Consider the following 5,416-nt stretch of genomic DNA (forward strand, 5'->3'; position numbering starts at 1 on the left):
GAGAATTTAATTCTTGGACCACCAAACACTCTACTGCCGCCTTCTCAGAGCAAGGTATTCCTTCATCTTCTAGGGTATCAGTTCTCACCAGAACCAAACACTCACCTGAAGTAGGCCACAATTTTGATCTGTGATCTCTTTTTTCTGACCCCAAATGTGTAAAGTTTACTGGACACAAACCAGTCTCCAAAACCAGTTGTTTGTCCAACAATTCAATTCTGTCATCACCCAAAAGTAGCACAAACCCCTAAGTTCAGGGCTTAGTCCCACAACATTGCCCACACTGCTAATGCCAGTTACAAAATCCAGGGGTCTTCATTGCTTCTGAGAAACTGCTTATAAAATGGGTTCCTCAAACCCCTCCTCCAGTCTAATAATTTGATGGAATACTCACAGAACTCAGCAAAACATTCACTTATGTTGCTTAGTTTAGTATAAAGAATACAACTCAGAGACAGCAAAGTGAAAGAGAGGAATAAGGCTAGAGACAGTGGCAAGGGACATGGGTAGGGAGGGAATTCTGAGAAATAGCTGTGGTTTAAGATGTCCCATCATATATATTCTGCAAGATCAGATTGCTGCAAAGAATCCCCCTTCCCATGAGAACTTAAGTGATGTCCCTCCTTTTTCCTACCTCAAAGCCACTCAGACATTCCAATTTCCCATTTTCTGCCTCATAAACAATTAAACAGCTAGGGTTAGGGTTTTGATCTTGCACTTGTGGAGGATGGAAAACTACCCCAAGAGACAAGATGAACTCACCTCAGGGAGATGGTGGAAAAATCCACAAATCAAAAAGCACCTCAGGTACACAGGAGAGCAAGTGCAGATGCACCTGAGAGGGTGATAAGACTGACCAAAAATAAATAAATTTAATTTTGATATAAATAAGGCATATTTTCAACACGTAGGTGCAACTTGACTAGATAATCTCACCTGATAAGAAATCCCAGAGAAGTAGGGGAAAAAAAGAAAGAAAAAAAAATGGTTGTTTAGGTTTATGTGGCCCAGGTCAAAAGGAATGTCATGTGTTTAAAACTTGCAAACCTTCCTGGTGTTCTTGTGATGGTCCTGCCAAATGAGTTTGTTTCAACTATTTTTGTTCTTCCTGTGATAGTCAATGGGTCTGCAGGACACTGCTCCCTCCACAGCCTCCGCTGTTCTCTATTAAGATTCAGTCTGGATGCTGCATCAGCTCCATTCAGAACACGATTAATAAAATGTACATTTAAACAGAATGGCAGTTACTGCCCAGAATAACTCAGAAAATTCTTGATAAAGAATAATTAGGGCAAGGTTCAGTGGCTTAGCCTGTAATCTCAGCACTTTGGGAGTCTGAGGCAAGTGGGTTGCCTGAGACCACGGGCTTGAGAACTTCCCGGGCAACTTGGTAAGACCTCATCTCTACAATAAATCAAAAATTAGCTGGGCATGGTAGCCTGTGCCTGTAGTCCTGGCTACTTGGAAAGCTGAGGTAGAAGGATCCCTGGAGCCCAGCAAGTTGAGACTACAGTGGCCAGGAGCATGGAACTGCACTCCATTCTTGGTGACAGAGTGAGACTCCAACTCCAAAAAAAAAAGAATTAGAAGAGAATTGTTCTCTAGGATGCTAAAAACAATATAAATACACTTTTAGAGACTACATGCCATGGCAGAGAACTGCTGACTAATTTCTGTCTAAAACATGTTTCTTTGTTATTAAATTGGGTTTATAAATTAATATATTGGCTGGGCAGGATGGCTCAGCTTGTAATCTTAGCATTTTGGGAGGACCAGATGAGAGGATTGCCTGAGTCTGGGCAACTTAGTGAGACCTCCTCTCTACAGTAAATCACAAAAACTAGCAGAGCATGGTTGCATGTACCTGTAGTTCTAGCTACTTGGAAGACTGAGGTGGAAGGATTGCCTAAGCCCAGCAGGTCAAGGCTGTGGTGGGCAGGAGCATGCCACTGCAATCCAGTCTGGATGACAGAGTTAGACTCCAACTCAAAAAAAAAAAGTTAAAAAATAAAACTTGATGAGAACCTTCCAATTCTCTAGGAGTTTTTCATCTGAGCAGTATAGGCAACTTACTCTGTGTGATTAAAATGTAGCACTGAAAAATGTACATACCTGCATTGGTGTCCAAGTTTATGCTGTATCATTCACAAAAATAGAATGTCCACACTAGTTGATTGTATTTTATTTCATCCTTTTTTCTCAGAGTTGATGCATTAGAGAATATTTCTGTATTACAAATTATCTTATTGTGTAATTCTAGTTGACATATCAGCTGGACCCTGTTCTCTTTACGCTTGCTTTAGCTAGAGGCATGGTCACTTGGGAAATGTGTGTTGTTCTTGTTTTCAGGGGCTCTTGACATTCAAGGATGTGGCCATAGAATTCTCTCCAGAGGAGTGGGAATACCTGGACCTCACTCGGCAGAAATTGCACTGGAATGTGTAGAGAACCATGGAAACTATTTTTCTAGGTGAGCACTGTCTTAACACACAATCCCTACTTCATACTAATGATTTCATATACTTTCTTTGTTGATTGTTTCCTGGGAATTTCTACTTTGTGCAAAAGAGTTTCAGATTCCTGCTATCAAAGAAAAGTTGGTTCTATATTTTTTAATATAGAAAAGAAAAAATTAAAGATGTTTCTTTTTTTTTTTTTTTTTGAGTTGGAGTCTCACTCTGTCACCCAGACTGGAGTGCAGTGGCTGCTTCCAGCCACTGCAACCTCGGCCTGCTGGTCTCCGGTGATCCTTCTGCCTCAGCCTTCCAAGTAGCTGAAACTACAGGTGCGCGTTACCACACCCAGCTGATTTTTTATTTATTCTAGAGATGAGGTCTCACCAAGTTGCCCAGGTGGGTCTCGAACCTGCAGTCTCAGTCAATCCACTTCACCTCATCCTCCCAAAGGCATGGGATTACAGGCTGAGCCACCAAGCCCGGCTGATGTTTCATTTTGACATGAGGCATATTCTATTTTAAATTGACATGTGTCCTATCTATATTAGTGGTAAGTCCAGAAATTTAGTCACATAGCATATCATTACCCACACCTTAATCCAATAGACACCATAAGTTTTTCTCACTAGAACTGAGTTAAGAACCCACAAATTTATGGCTGGGAGTGGTGGCTCAAGCCTGTAATCCCAGTACTTTGGGAGGCCAAGGTGAGGGGATTGCCTAAACCTATGGGTTCGAGAACAACCTGGGCAATGTGGCAAGACCTCATCTTGACAAAAAATCAACAAATTAGCTGGGTGTGGTAGCATGCACCTATAGTTCTGGCTACATGGAATGCCAAGACGGAGGAATCATCTAACTTCAGCAGGTCAAGCCCGGGGTTGCCTGGGTGACAACGTGAGATTCCAACTCAAAAAACAAAAAAACCCACAAATTTAAAATCCTATCTAAATGTTCTAAATGTTCTATTGGTAAACATTGTTTGGGGATTAATTTTCTGGAATGTTGTATGATGTGTTCTCTACTGAGCACAGTACTAGGTTTGTAATCAAAGAACCCCAGCAATGGTCATGTTACACTTTTCTAATGAAACAGGACTTGCTGTCTCTAATCCAGACCTGGTCATGTGTCTAGAGCAAAGGAAAGAACCCTGGGATGTGAGGAAACTCAGTACATTAGCCAAACCTCCAGGTAGACGGGAGTGAATGAAGCAGATGACATAGGTCGAAGAAGCAGAGCTTGAAATGTGGTTTGGGAAGGTGGTCTGCTCCAGTGGAAGTGGTTTCTAGGAATTCTTTCTGAGATTCTTTCTCTTTTGTTACACAAAGGGACATCTATCATCCCATGTTCTGAAATTCTCCAGAAACTGTTTCTTCTTCAATGATCTCATTTCAAGATTACAGAGGAAATCAAAGTCCACTTAATGGTTTGTTAGGATCTGCATGATCTGCCTATCTTTCTGATTCTTTTAGAGATGTGCAAATGTCTACTTATTTAGTTAGAAAATCCTTGTCAAACTATTTTTAAAATTTTCTTTTTGCATTATGTTGGAAATTGTGAGAGTAGTGATTTTGTTATTTGGTTGAGAAATGTTAAGAATCAGACAGATGTTATATGCTTTCTACTTTATGATTTTCTATCTTAGGGAGGTTTCCAATGTAATTTTATTCAAATTATACTCCAAAATTCTACCACAACACAAACTGTCTTGATAAAAGAAATTCTGTTCTTAATTTTTCTTTTTAAGTATGAACTGAGATTGGTAGTTTAATTCTATATATCCTAATTCTTTTTTTTTTTTTTTTGAGTTGGAGTCTCACTCAGCCACCCAGACTGGAGTACAGTAGCCACTCCTGGTCACCACAGCCTCTACCCCTTGGGCTCCAGCGTTCCTTTCCCCTCAGCCATCCAAGCAGCCAGAAATACAGGCACATGCTACCACACCCAGTTAGGTTTTGCTTTATTGTAGAGACAAGGTCTCGCCAAGTTGCTCAGGCGGGTCTCAAACTCGTGGGCTCAGGCAATCCACTCGCCTTGGCCTCCCAAAGAGCTGGAACTACAGAATGAGTCACCAAGCCCGGCCACCTTGTTTCTTAATAACTCTTTATAAAATATTTTGTTTAGTATGAATATTAGGACAAATATACATATATGCACACACATTTATGTGAGTTTATGTATGTCATTAACATGTGGTTTTTATGCATATATAAGAAATGTATAGCCATATATTGTGTAGTTGTGTATAATGCAATTATTTGATATGAGCTGGGCTCGGTGGCTCAGCCTGTAATCCCAGCACTTTGGGAGGCTGAGGTGAGTGGATTGCCTGAGCCCATGGGTTCAAGACCCACCTGGGCAACTTGGCAAGACCTCATTTCTACAATAAATCAAAAAAATTAGCTCGGCGTGGTAGCACACACCTCTAGTTTCAGTTACTTGGAAGGCAGAGATGGAAGGATCACCAGAGCCCAGCAGGTCGAGGCTGCAGTGGCTGGTAGTGGTCACTGCACTCCAGTCTGAGTGACGGAGTGAGACTCCAACTCAAAAAAAAAAAAAAGAATAATTGTTTGGTATGCCTATACATTGTGAAACGATTACAACTATGCTAATGAACATATCAAACTGAGCCACCGAGACTGACCACCTTGTTTCTTAATAACACTTATTTTATAATTTTCTTTTGTTTAGTATGAAGATTAGGACTAGTCTATATATATGCTTATATATGTACATTCATGTACATGTGTTAATGTGTCATTAACATCTGATTTTTTATACATAAATAAGAAATGTATAACCACATATTGTGTATAATGTAATAATGTGATATGCCTATACATCGTGAAACAATGATTACAATTCTGCTAATGAACATATTAATACGATTTTTTTTTGAGTTGGAGTCTCACTCTGTCACTCAGACTGGAGTGCAGTGGCCACTCCCGGCCACTGCAGCG

Source organism: Carlito syrichta, unplaced genomic scaffold, assembly GCF_000164805.1.
Source record: "Carlito syrichta isolate Samal-C Ts95f unplaced genomic scaffold, Tarsius_syrichta-2.0.1 Scaffold315923, whole genome shotgun sequence".
In the NCBI taxonomy this organism is placed as follows: domain Eukaryota; kingdom Metazoa; phylum Chordata; class Mammalia; order Primates; family Tarsiidae; genus Carlito; species Carlito syrichta.